This window comes from Panthera onca, chromosome X (assembly GCF_046562875.1).
Source record: "Panthera onca isolate mPanOnc1 chromosome X, mPanOnc1 haplotype 2, whole genome shotgun sequence".
In the NCBI taxonomy this organism is placed as follows: domain Eukaryota; kingdom Metazoa; phylum Chordata; class Mammalia; order Carnivora; family Felidae; genus Panthera; species Panthera onca.
The window spans coordinates 116,906,406-116,920,479 of NC_138357.1; the positions used below are offsets into that span (position 1 = coordinate 116,906,406).

At 41.8% G+C, this 14,074-nt stretch overlaps 1 long non-coding RNA gene across 1 annotated transcript in view; it reads left to right on the forward strand.

The window, feature by feature from the left end:
• The first annotated feature begins 11,056 nt into the window (after positions 1-11,056).
• LOC145713946 (uncharacterized) overlaps positions 11,057-14,074 on the forward strand; it is a 228,598-nt gene continuing 225,580 nt past the window's right edge. The window contains exon 1 of the long non-coding RNA XR_014136738.1: positions 11,057-11,228. This is a non-coding gene — a long non-coding RNA (uncharacterized LOC145713946). The remainder of the gene's footprint in view (positions 11,229-14,074) is intronic.

The window sequence follows — 14,074 nt, forward strand, 5'->3', positions numbered from 1 at the left end:
ATTTTAGGGATTTTGACAAATGTGAAATGACATGTATCCATCATTATAATATCACATAGAGTGTTTTTACTGCCCTAAAAATCCTCTGTGCTCTACCTATTCATCTCTCCCCCTTGCCCCTAACTCCTGGTAACCACTAATTTTTTTACTGTCTCCATAGTTTTTGCCTTTTTCAGAATGTCATGTCGTCAGAATTGTACAGTATGTTGTTTTTTCAGACTTGCTTCCTTCACTTAGTAGTATGCATTTAAGTTTCTTCCATGTCTTTTCATAGCTTGATAGATTTTTTTTTTTTTTTTTTAGCATGAATTAATACTCCTTTGTCTGGATATATGACAATTTATCTACTCACCTACTGAAAGACATCTTGGTTGCTTCTATGTTTTGGCAATTATAAATAAAGCTGCTATAGATACCTGTAGGTAGGTTTTTGTGTAGACATATGTTTTTAATTACTTTGGGTAAATAATACTAAGGGACACAATTGCTGGATGGTATAAAAGAGCATGTGTAGTTTTGTATGGAACTGCCAAATTATCTTCCAAAGTAGCTGTCCCATTTTGCAATATCCCAGCACTGAATGAGAGTTCCTGTTGCTCCACATCCTTGCCAGTATTTGGTATTGTCAGTGTTCTAGATTTTGGCCATTCTGATAGGTGTGTGTGATATCCTACTGTTGTTTTAATTTGCATGTCCCTGATGACATAAGACATTGAGCGTCTTTTCATATGCTTATTTGCCTCTCTAGTCTTCTTTGCTGAGGTGTTTGTGCAGATACCTTGCCCATTTTTTAGTTGGGTTGTTCATATTCTTATTGTTGGGTTTTAAGAGTTCTTTGTATATTTTGGATAATAGTCCTTTATCAGAGATGTCATTTGCAAATATTTTCTCCCAGTCTGTGGCTTGTCGCCTCTTGACATTATTGTGTTTTGCATAATCACTCACTTCACATTCGTTTGTTGAGAATCTATTATGGTTCAGGCTCTCCCCAAGGCTCTGGGGATATAAAAGTGATTAGGACATAATCTTGCTGTTAGCCTAATGGAGGAGAAGTACAAGTAAACAGGTGGTTAGAACATACTTCTAAGGTAAGCAGCTCAGGGTTCTTGAAGAGGAGGATGAGACATAAAGAAGGAAAAGGATTTGACAGCAGGCAAAGGTATAGAGGGACTGTCAGGTGCAGAAAACACGTCATCACTCTGGCATAAGTAAGTTATTGCCAATGCGATCATAAGCTGTTGCTGCTTTGGCACCAATTTGTCTAGTCCAGAGGAAGGCACACTATGGCTGTAGGCCAAATCTGGCCTGCCACCTGCTATTATAAATAAAGTTTTACTGAAACATATTCATGTCCATTTATTCACAGATTGTCTATGGCTACTCTTGTGCTACAATGGCAGAGTAGTTGTAGCAGAGACAGTCTGGCTTGCAAAGCCTCAAATACTTATCATCAGGCTCTTTATAGAAAAAATTTGTTGACCCTGCTCTAGGCAAAAGTTTATTAGAAAATGCTTGTATCTTGTCCTTTTTACAAAAAGCATTGCAAATTTGCATGCACCTGGCAACTATTTATATGTCTGCAAGTGATTTTGTTGTTTTTCAGAATTGTCTCCTGATTTCTGCTTTTTAAATTTCAGCTAATTTTCATCCAACAGTTATGCATAATTGACTTAACTACAAATGATAACCTGCTCAACCCCTGAAAATAAACTTAAATGTTTGCTCTTTCTTTGAAAGTTTTACTGTTTCTTTCATGTTTTTATGTTTCTCTCTTTTGGAAATTACAAATACATTCATGTTCAGTTCAGGAAAGTCAGGAATCATGGACAAGCAAAAGAACATTAACCCATAATCTTACCTATCCTCGTAGGAAAAAACCTTTTTGGATCTTCAGTACGTAACCTTTGAGGTCCTTTTCCATGCACATGTGCATGTTTTATTATAAATTTTTACATAGACCATCCTTTGCTACCACCAAGTATCTTTAATAGGCATATGCTTTCCTTATTCTTTCAGTATCTTCATGATTCATGTGGTTAGGACTGGTCCTCTGATGAAAGATGTCAAGGAAGGTTACCACAGAGTTACCCATATGTTTGCATCCTTTAGGGAAGAAAGGGAAAATGCTGCAGGAAGTGCATTGGTTGGCTGCCCCACGAAACTGTTGAGTAGTCAGGTATAATAAAGCTGTCTTTGGCTTTCCAGATATTCCAAGCACAAGAGTGGAGCCCCAAAACTCGCACTTGATACCAGTTACCTATTGCCCCGGTTAAGCTGCATGATAAACAACCACAAAGCCTTAGTCTTAAATAACAATAAGATCTATTGCTGGTGCACCTGGGGTGGTTAGCTAGGTGGCTCTGCTGCTCTCTGCTGGGCTCACACCTCTGGGGCTTGGCTGCCTGTAGGTTCCTATAGGCTGGTTTTGCCTGATCATGGCTTGGCTCATTCATGTGTCTGACAGTCTGGTGGGCTTGTTCTTTTATCTGGGGGTCAGCTGGCTATTGGCTGAGTTAGGCTGACCTCAGCCACATTGACTGTGCCTCTGTTCCATATGTCTTTCATCCTCCAGCAGGCCATCCTGGGCATGTTTTTGTGGCAATTTCAGAGGTATATGAGAGGGCAAGTGGGAACGTGCAAGGCCTTTTGTGGTCTAGGCCTCACCTACTGGACAAAGTGCGTGGGTGACATCAGATTGAAGGGGTGAGGAAATAGACCCTGTGTCTTTAGTGAGATGAACGACAGAATCACATGGCAAAGTCAGGGAGACAGAGACACGTGGAGAATTGGTGCAGTCAGTCTTCCACAGACTCATGTGGCTGAGGGCACTACAGGTGATACATACCTTTCGGGAGGAGCAGGAGTTTCATTTGTGTCTGGTCTCAGCCAATGTTTGTCAGATGACAGTAACTTTCTTCCTGTTTGTCATTTCTAAGAAGCACTACTCTGTAAAGGACTTCTGGCAACTATGCTGACATTTCTTTCTTTTGATTTTCTTTATGTTTTTAGAAGTTATCAGGTACAGATTTGTTTTTTTCTGCTTGTTCTGGAGTGATGTGAGATGAGAGAGGACATGGCTTGTGCCACTTAAAGACAGATCCGTTTTCACTAATAAAGCCAGAAAACCTTTTCAGCCCTGCTACTTTGTAAGATTATTATAACTGGAAAGACTTTTCTTTCAGATAATCTTCAAGAAGATGTCTCAATTTTTTTGTGAGAAATTATTAGCCTTCTGAAAGGCTACAATGCTCACATTGTGATGTCTACTTTTTTTAAGTTACCTATTTATATCATATTTTTTCATTTCTCCTTTAATCTTAATATCTGTATGCTAGATATGTGTCTGCAATTTTTTTTTTTTTTTTTTTTTTTTTTTGTCCTGAGACTGGGCCAGGTTATGAGGTTGTGAAATCTGAGGTTGGTAGGAATTGTCTTTGAAGGGACTTTCAGTTTGCCTTTGGTTTATCTTTGAACCTGCCCCACCATCCTGCTTTCTGTTCCCGAACTCATTTTTCCAACTTCCTACTCCTTTCCTGGGCCTAGAGGCCTTTTGGGCTTGTCATATCCTATCAGGAAAGTACACCATATGATAAGCATGTTTGTATTGACATGTTAGCAAATTTATATGTTATTCTTTTTAAGGTTATTGACTTTTAAAGTGGGACATAGGAAGAGGGGCAGTGCTTAATTCAAAGGAAAAACTCTCTGATGATTGAACTGTAGACATCAGCATAGAAGAGGTATTACATTTATATTGTGAATTTTCACAGCACTTCTCCCTTTATTTATGTCCTATAAATCATTACCCACTATGCTGAAGGTAAAACTTGCCCTTGTTTTATTGTTATTATTATTAATTAAAGTTTATTTATTTTGAGAGAGAGAGAGCATGGGAGGGGCAGAGAGAGAGGTAGAGAGAGAGAATCCCAAGCAGGCTCCGTGCTGTTGCTCTCAGCGTGGAGCCTAATGCAGAGCTCAAACCCACGAACCATGAGCTCATGATATGAACCAAAGTCAGGCACTTAACCGACTGAGCCACAGGCACCCCTTTGTTTTATTACTATTTCAGTATTTATATAAAATATTAACTAATTGATTATATAACAATATTATTATTATTATTATTATCATATAAGTTTGAATTTATTAGGCTTAGAGGGTAAGCCATTCTAAGACTCTAACTCTTTGGGGCACCTGGGTGGCTCAGTCAGTTAGGCATCTGGCTCTTGCTTTCAGTTCAGGTCATGATCTCACGGTTTTGGTTTCGTGAGTTTGAGCCCCATGTCAGGCTCTATGCTGGTGGTGTGGAGGCTGCTTGGGATTTTCTTTCTCCCTCTCCCTCCACACCTCCCCAACCCAAGCTGTCTCTGTCTCTCTCAAAAATAAATAAACTTTAAAAAACTAAAAAAAAAACCCAAAACCCTCTAACTCTTTGGAGGGAGTTCTGTTTAATGACAGCCACAAAATGTCATTACCTAGCAAACACAGTGGATGGTGTATGAGCAGAAGCAATAGTTTCTAATAAACCTAGTATTTCTAGTTTACACTTGGACATCCGATCCTGAGAGCAACCCTATATAAGTATGCTGCATAGACATTATGATTTATTATTCCCATTTTACAGAAGAGGAAATTGAGGCTCAGAGAATTTATTTATTTTATTTTTTTTTTAATTTTTTTTTTTTTAACGTTTATTTATTTTTGAGACAGAGGCAGAGCATGAACGGGGGAGGGTCAGAGAGAGGGAGACACAGAATCTGAAACAGGCTCCAGGCTCCGAGCTGTCAGCACAGAGCCCGACGCGGGGCTTGAACTCACGGACCGCGAGATCATGACCTGAGCCGAAGTCGGCAGCTTAACCGACTGAGCCACCCAGGCGCCCCGAGGCTCAGAGAATTTAAAGGCCTTGGCCAGTTCATAGGGTTAAGTGAGGTAGGATATGGCTCATCCTGGTCTTGTCACTTTGAGCCTGGATCTCTTTCCAATATTGGGATCTCAAAACTGCTCACACCTTCTTTGTGCTGGCTCTCTGAACTTCCTGCCCCCACTGAAGTGTTTCAAGTGGAACAGGTGTCTTGCCATTCTCTTTCTCTGAAGAGCCTGGTGGATTGGCCAGTGGTGGTTCAGTGAGTGGGATCAGACTTGCCTCAGTAACCACCTCTTCCCCTAGTGGTGAGATGAGTGTGGGCTGCCTTTTCCACACAGTGGGGACTGTTGTAGGAATTGTACCTCCCTCCAGGGCTTATAATGGAATGTGAGTTCTATTAAACAAATGCATCACAACCTGGCATCAGTGCTGCCCTTAGATCAGGGCATTGTTGGGCAGGGGCGCTCCTGCTCTGGGCCCTTAACCTTAGAGGACCCCAGCACATCACAAATAATAAAAGGCAATGACTTTCACAATTTTTTTGAACTCATAAAATTTTAGAGTTTAAAAAGTTTTATGAGTTTTTAAAGTTTTAAAATCATTTAAAAAAGTATGACAACTAAATTATGTTATTGGGAATTATGGGAGAGAGATGCACTGGCTAACCCAGGCTCTCCAGGCCAGAAAGCAAGTCCCGCAAACCGCCCCCCCCCCCCCCCGGCCCCCATCTTACCACTTTGACCAGAGAAGATGATGATAGACTGGGAATCTGTAAATGTATTATGTGTGGGTGAGTGTGTCAGGAAAGCCCTACTTCTGCCCCAGGAAACCAGAGAAAGAGTGGCTGCTTTTGTTTCAAGTTGACCATCCTAAATCACTCCTAAGTGGGTAATTAAGCAAATGGCATTACCAGATAACTGTGTTCCCTCCTTCCCTTCTGCTCAGCTGGTGTAGTTTTGAGAAGTTCTTAGTGCCTGAAAATCTTGAGTTGATAAAGTGCCTTCACAGGCTTCTTGGGGAACTTGACCTGGTTGATTTGGGGCAGATCCAGTTAGACCTGGGACTGGTTTTCATTGTGCCTGACTCCACAAGAAAGAACTATTCTGTCATTTAGACACACAGTAGGGCTGGCTACTGGAGGAAGCCTCAGCAACTTTAGCCTGCCCGGAGGAATGGTGGCCCCCAGGCTGTGGGGTGTTGGCTGGGAACATGGGCTAGGCTATTGCTATAGCTTGGTTTGAAAACTCTCTATCATTACACTTCTGCAATGTGAACCTCATTTGTATTCTTGCTTTCAGACTCTGCAAATGTTACTTTGCAAAGTAGCTTTGAGGGCTTTATGATCTTTGCAACGTTGCTTTGAATCCCTTCTCTGGGTTACTTTCTATTATGAGTTGAATTGTGTTCCACCCCCCCCCCCCCCCCCCCCCCGCCCCCCGAAGGTAGATAGAAGTCTTAACCCTTGGTACCTGTGAATGTGAGAAATCGGTCTGGAATGTGTGGATATAATGCAGATGTAATCGAGTTAAGATGAGGTCATTAGAGCAGGCTGAAATCCAGTAAGACTAGTGTCTATAAGAAGAGGAAAGCATCAAGTGAAGACAGAGAAGACATAGGGAGAAGATGGCCATGTGAAGATGGCGGCGGAGACTGGAGTGATGCCAAGATATGCCAAGATAAGCCAAGAAACCCCTGAGGCTTCCCAAAACTGGAAGAGGCAAGGAAGGATTCTCTTCTATAGACTTTGGAGGGAGGATGGCCCTGCCACCGTCTTGATTTTGGACTTCTAGCCTCCAGAACTGGAAGAGAATAAAATTTCTGTTGTTTAAACAGGGTTTGTGGTACTTGATAACTACAGCCCTAGAAAACTAATACACCTTCAAAGATGGTCCTGGAGACACCTAAAGAAAATCAGCCTCATTCTTTAGAGATAATCCCCTGGACTGACCCAAGTTGCAAACAGTTGTAGGGATGGGAAAATTTTACCTTTTTCTGTTCTAGAGTCTTTGGCTGTTCTAATAATTAAGTCAACATTAGATTAACGGAGAAAAACAAATTTAGATTTGTACATAAAGAAGCCCCATAAAAATATGAGATCCAAAGGCAGTCAGGCAGTTGAAGCTTATATGACATTCTGAGCCTAGAAGACAGGTAGGGGTCTGGGGATCCAAAGGGGAGAAAGGCCATTCACAGGAAGGAAAAGGAGAAATTTGGGAAACAAAGGCTGCCCAGTTACACAGATAAGTTTCTTAGGTAAAAAGATATCTCTGGTAATAGTTCTCTTCCTGGTACAGACCCCTTTTTTGATGTAAATTTAGGTAGTTGAGAGGGAGATAAAGAATTTCTCCTGAATCTTCTGAATTTTGATTGCCTTTAGCTCAAAATAATCCTCATACCAAAGTGATATATTCCCGGTGGTAGATTCTGCTGCTTTCCACTGTTTTCCAATGAGGAACCCTCACATGGCTTTAAGAAACATCTTTAGGATGAGAGTAATGTCCTCACACAATGTCTGACTCTAATGTCATAGACAGAAACACAAAGACCAGCATGTATATTAGTGTCTCCAGGGTTAAAATGACTGCAACATTCTGTCTGTGTAGTGACATTTTACACATTCAGTTTCAAAGACAGAACTGGAACAGATGTGATTGCTAATAAAAACCCAGGGTGTTTTTTTTTTTTTATTTATTTTATTCTTGTGGCCTAGCAAATTAATTCACTTTTATGGAAATATGCTGAGAATTTGCCTTTCCAAGAGGAAGTTGGTAAATTGTTTTGAGTGAACAAATTTCTTTAGCATAGAAGGTTACAGGTTGATGTTAGAGACTCTGAAACTGTCAACCAAGGCAGTGTGTTTCTGCATTTGCATCTATTGCTTCCAGAACATATGAATGTTTAAAGAATATTTTAAAATTCCAATTTAGCTCCTCTGAAGTCATTTTCAGTCCTAGGAAGTGGAAATGGAGCTTACACCTGTATTTCCCAAGGGACTGATGTAATGCAATTTGTATAAAATAATCATAGGGAGTGAGAAGAAAAAGTGGATCTTTGCATTAAAATAAAATCAGCCTTGAAATCACTCTTTTCAGGGTCTGCCTTTCAGAACCCCATTTAGCTTTTTAAATAGACTCATCTTTCCTGACTTGCTTTGATGAACCACTTTCATCTCAGTTATTACTCCTGACATTAGCTACGTGTGCAATTAAGTGGGGCCATTCTTTTCTCTTTGAGAATGACTGTGTGCAGCTAATGTGCATTTGTAAAGTGTTCCCTTGACTTGGGAGAGTAGCTGTGGATAAGCAGGTAAGATGATGCCTGGAGTAATTTAAAGTTGTGATGGAGAACCCAACCACTCACTCTTAGCAAAGCTGTGAGTGGTTATCAGCACATGCCTGCTCTGCCTCCCTTTTATTCTCTCATTAAGAGTCATGGAGTTACCAGCTAAACTGGTTTTTCTTACTCCAGGGAATGAAAAAAAAAAATCTGATAAGCTTCTTTAAGGATTGGGGGAGAACTCCATATGCCACCATTACAGGTGACTGCATTTTTAGCAAGCTGTTAAAAAATAGGGAAATGACTCAGATAAAGGATTGAGTTTCTTGTGATGGGATTTTATTATTTTATTCTTATTTATTTATTTTATTTATTTTTAAAGGTTATTTATTTATTTTTTTAGTAATCTCTACCCCTAGCGTGGGGCTTGAACTCATGACTCTGGGATCAAGAGTTGCATGCTCTACTAACTGAGCCAGCCAGGTGCCCTGTGATGGGACTTTAGATATCAAGGCAGGAGGCATTTTTCTCCCGGCATGAGTGTGCCTGAGCTTAAGTCTGCCCCAGCAGGTAGAACAGGCAGAGCTGGAATAGATCAATGAGGCTGTAACAGAGAAAATTTGCCACCCACCAAAGATTTGACTCCCCTTTGTGGCATAGAGCTATTGGTTGGGGCTACATTTCCCAGATTGCTTTGCATCTGGGTGGGGCCATGTAACATTTTGTTATAGTTTGTGAGCAGAAGGATGTGTGTCACTCCTGGTTGGAGGCGATTGAGAAACAGGTCTGCCTTCTTGTCCTTCACTTTCCTCATCTGCTAGGCATCTTCACAGGACTCTGAGACTGAGAATGTAGAGCCAGAAGATGGAAGGAGTCTGTCTCCGAATCACCACATGGAGGGAGACTGCCCTGAACTCTTTTGAGAGCCAGAAGTGAAGTTTGATCGATGTCTAAGTCACTGCTTTGTTTTACCTCATTAGCTTTTATCACTACCTAACATCCTATATATTATTGTTCGTTTCTCTTTAACTAGTATGTGAGGACCATGAGGACAGAGATTTTTGTCTTGCTTGCTGCTTTATCCTTGGGATTTAGAACATTGCCAGGCACATATTAAGTGCTTGATGACATTTGTTGAGTGAATGAATGTAGGAATAAATTCAAGGAATGTCGTTGTGATATAATAGAATTTGAAGATCTCAATCCTGGTTTCATCAGGTATCATGACCAGAGAATTTTATTCAAGACTTTTTTTTTTTTTTTTTGGTGGAGAAATGAGGTAGAATCCCAGAGTTCAGAATGATTTATTCAGAATTACATTTGGAGAATCTGTATTAGTTATCTATTTCTGTGTAAAAAATTACGCCAAAATTTAGTGACTTAAAACAACAAAAAGTTATTATCAACCAGTTTCTGAGGGTTAGTAATACGGGAGTAGTTTGGCTGGTGGTTCTGGCTCAGAGTCTCTCATGAGGTTGTAGCCAAGCTGTCATCTGGGGTTGCAGTCAGCTAAAGACCTGACTGAGGCTGGAGGATTTGATCCCAAGATGGCCCACTCACATGGCTGTTGTCAGGAGGTCTTAGATATTCATGACTATTGGTCGGAGGCCTCCCTCAGTTCCTGACCACATGGGTCTTTCCGTAGGCATGCTTACAGTATACCAGCTGGCTTCCCCCAGAGCAAATGAGCAGAGAGGGCTGGAATTCTCTACCTTCCAGATAGGTAATTTGAATCTTTCCGGTAGCTTGGATTGCTACTTACATGTCCTTTTTAATGGAGAAGACACTGGCTTAAATCTGCATAACAAACCTTACTCTTGTTCCCTGTACTTTTCCTGGTCACTTCCCCATAATTGTCCTCCCTCACACCTCTCTCTCTCTCTCTCTCTCTCTCTCTCTCTCTCTCTCTCTCTTCTCTCTCTCTTTGTCTCTTTTGTTTTTAGCTGAAGATGGTATTTAAGCCTGAATTCTAAGCTAACTCTGTGAGTTACTCAGTTTTTCCAGGGTATCTCCCATATGTACATGAGGTATACATGTTAATAGCCTACAGTTTGCTTCTCTTGTTAATCTGTCTTCAGCTGCAAGGGTCCCAGCTGGGAATTTGGAAGGATAGCCGAAAATAATTTTTTCCTCCCCTACCTTGCCAGTTGTGGGATAGAACTGGATTTTGATCCCAAGACTGAATGATGTAGGGACTTTCTCCCCACATAGCTCACCTATGCTCACCCTTTCCTTTGCTGGATTCTGCCCTTTTCAGTGGACATATGATAAACACTGTTTTGTTTTTTTGTTTTTTTTTTATGTTTTTTTTTGTTTTTTAAATTTTTGAGAGAGAGAGGCAGAGTGGGAGCAGGGGAGGGGCAGACAGAGAGGGAGACACAGAATCTGAAACAGGCTTCAGGCTCTGAGCCGTCAGCACAGAGCCTGATGTGGGGCTCGAACCTACGAACCGTGAGATCACGACCTGAGCCAAAGTTGGACGCTTAACCAACTGAGCCACCCAGGCTCCCCAATAAAACACTGCTTTGATTCTTATCCATTATTTTTTGTCCTCCTAGTTTACTCAGGAACCCCCCAAAGGGAAAATGGAGTGATTGGCCAGGCAGGATTATGGTATTCTAAGGCCCGTGACCCTAATACCATCAATTCTGGTTTTTAAATTCCATCCTCTTTCCATTGTATCATCAAGGGGTAATTTAGAGCAAGAACTGGGCAAACAGGAGGAGTTGAGAAATGTAGCAATGGCCAAATGCCATTCAGGGGATATTTTTAGTTACCTAAATAAACTGTATTTCCACAATGTCTGCAGAACTTATGGTTTGTGTGCAGTAAATAAAATGATGGAAATGCCATGAAGGAGCCCAGCCAGATGACTTCATTTGTGTGCATTCTGTTCCGCAGGAGTCCCTTAAACAGCAGACGGGCTCCATGTGACTCAGTGAAGGCACACAAGCTGCTGTCCAACACCATTGCTTCTCTCTTGTGTTTATTGTATGCCAGTCTCACCACACTGTGCTCGGAGCAGTTTCCCAGGGAGTGTTCTGTGGGGTGCTCATCAGAAGAAGAAACAGAGTTTTGTGATCAAGTAAGAAATGCTACTGTGAGCAGAGTCAGTGGGATTCTTTCCCAAGGGATGTCTTAGCCGCTAAAGCACTAATGTGCATTATGAGGGTGGTATGTTAAGTAGTGTTTTCCAAACTTTATGTGAGCACAAACTTTTTATTTGAAGAACAGCTGTTAGTATCTGTGTCCATTATCAATTTCTTGTCTTTCAGCTCAAATATGCTCTTTGTGGCCCTGATTGTGATACTGGAATGGTTTTCCATTGCCAGCCAGCGCAAGGTTATGTTTAATAGGTCGAGGGTGCTGGAGAAACTCTGGAGGAGGAAGGGGCTTCTTTTCCTGCTTTCGGTGTGTTTCACTTCTTCCTCCTGTGGCATTGGGCTGGTGAAGCTCCCCCCAGTGCGTTTCAGTAGCACCCCTGCAGGCAGTTTCATGGCAACTTTTGCAGGTGCCCTTGCTGGGTGGGCCCAGAAACAACACCTTTCTTAGGTGCCCTGGCTGGCTTCCCTGTGAGTTCAACAGCCCCCCGCCCTGGGTGGCACCCTTGTGGCTTTCTGTAGAGTCTGGCCAATACCCTTGCCAGCTTCCCAGCAAATTCAACAGTACCTCTAAGGGCAGCTTCCCGGTGAATTTCATCGGCACCGGAGGGGCATTTTCCTTCCCACCACCTTCCCCTGCTGGCTCCCAATAGGGGGATTTCCAGGTTGCCAGCCCTGGCCTGTAGCTCCCAGTCATGGCTCTTGGCTTGTTTCTGGCCCAGGGCAATCGGACAAACTTCTCTGCTATCGAGTGCTCCCCAGCTCCACCTTCCCCAGTGAGGGCTGAATGCCAACCCCGGGGAGCCCTCTCTCCCCCTCCATTCCAAGTTTGTTTCTTCCTGGAGTCTTCTCTCTCTCTCCTTTTTTTTTTTTTTTTAATTAAAAAAATTTTTTTTTAACATTTATTGTTGAGAGAGGGAGACAGAGCACGAGCAGAGGAGGTGCAGAGAGAGAGAGAGGAGACACAAAATCCAAGTAGGCTCCAGGCTCTGAGTTGTCAGCACAGAGCCTGATGTGGGGCTTGAACTCACAAATCGCGAGATCATGACATGAGCAGAAGTCAGACACTTAACCAACTGAGCCACCCAGGTACCTGAGTCCTCTCTCTTAGTGCTGGGTTTCCTTTCTCCCTTCCTTTTCCCTCCCTCCCTCCTTCCCTTCTTCATTCTCTTTCTCTCTCCCTCCCTTATTTCCTTCATTTCTTTTTAAAATTTGAGATATAATTCACATACCATAAAATTCAGAGTTTCAAAGTTTATGATTCAGTGGTTTTTAGAATATTCACAGGGTTATGCAACTATCACCACAGTCTAATCCAGAAGATTTTATCACACCCAAAAGAAACTCTGTACCTGTTAGCGGTCACTCCCAATTTCCCACTCTCATCTCCCCAGCTGTCGACAGCCACTAACCTCCCTTTTGTCTCTATAGATTCACCTCTTATGGAAATTTCATATAAATATAGTCATATGTATGTGGATTTTGTGTGAGTCTCCTTTCACTCAGTGTGGTATTTTCAGAGTTCATCCATGTTGTAGCAGGTGTCAGAATGTCATTCCTTTTTATGGCTGAATAATATTCCATTGTGTGGAAATGCCACATTTTGTTTATCCACTTATCGGTGATGGGCATTTGGGCTGTTTCCATTGTTTGGCTGTTGTGAATAATGCTGCGGTGAGCATTCACGTACAAGTTTTTGTGTGAACATATGTTTTCACATTTTTTGAAATGAATTCGACCCGGGAGTAGCATTGCTGGGTCATATAACGACTGTGTTAACTTTGAATTTGACCAACAGAGAGTATCAGGTGACAAATTGCTTTATTAAAATATTTACCCCAGCCTTATTTTAATGAGCAAGCAGCCTTCGTACTGCATTTAAAGCATAATCTAACGTCTTATCGTGAAGTGCAGATAACGTGGGCTTTACAGCCAGTCTGGCCGGTGTCAGATCCCACCTTTACCATTTTTTACCTGAGATGTGGGACACTGAGAGGGAGAAAAAAACAGAATGCGATCTTCCCTGCTCAGAGGTTGTGGGTTGAGGTCAAATCCCCTCTCTACTGGGATGTGGAACATTCTGATAGGGGAAAGAACAAAGTATGATTTTCCCCGCTCAGGGGTGGATTCAGAACAATTATTTCTCTGTGACTTGATGTACTCAACTGTGTACCACTACATGTGAAACTGAGGTCTTCCGGTTAATTAAACATTCTGTCTGAGAGAAATAAAGCACAAACCCGCCACAGATAGAGTGCTTTTGAAAAGAATTCGATCATAAAAACCACGCACTCAACACTAAAAGTACAATAGCCCTTTGCAGCCATTTGAAGTGGATTTCCAGAAATCGGCAGTGATGTGTAGACTGTCACAACTTGAGGGACCAGGAAGCAGGGCTAGCCAGCACTGAGTAATAAGATGGCAGTTCAGCTGAAGTGGAGCTGAGAGACATTTTCTTGGCCATTCCAGGACCAGGTGCATGTGCCATTGGGTATTTTCAATATTTGTGTCTTTAAGGTAATCCAAATGGGTTCCTGTATCTTCTTGTCAAAGTATACATGAATAAATTGTGTATATTGGTGGTGGGGTATGCCGTACAGCCTTTCATTACTTCTGATTTGAATCAAACCAGTGAAAGGTTTAGGAGTAGCTCCAAAGATCATTTAGCCTTTGTAAATTCCCAGCAATTCCCCCCCCAGCCCCCAATCAAATGGCTTTCTAGTGGTGAAAGCATTTCATATAGTAAATGCATTAAAATGCTTTTTTAGATTCCACTATTCCAGTTAATGATTCCATTTTCTTTACAAGCTTATTGACTGAGACGAAAGTG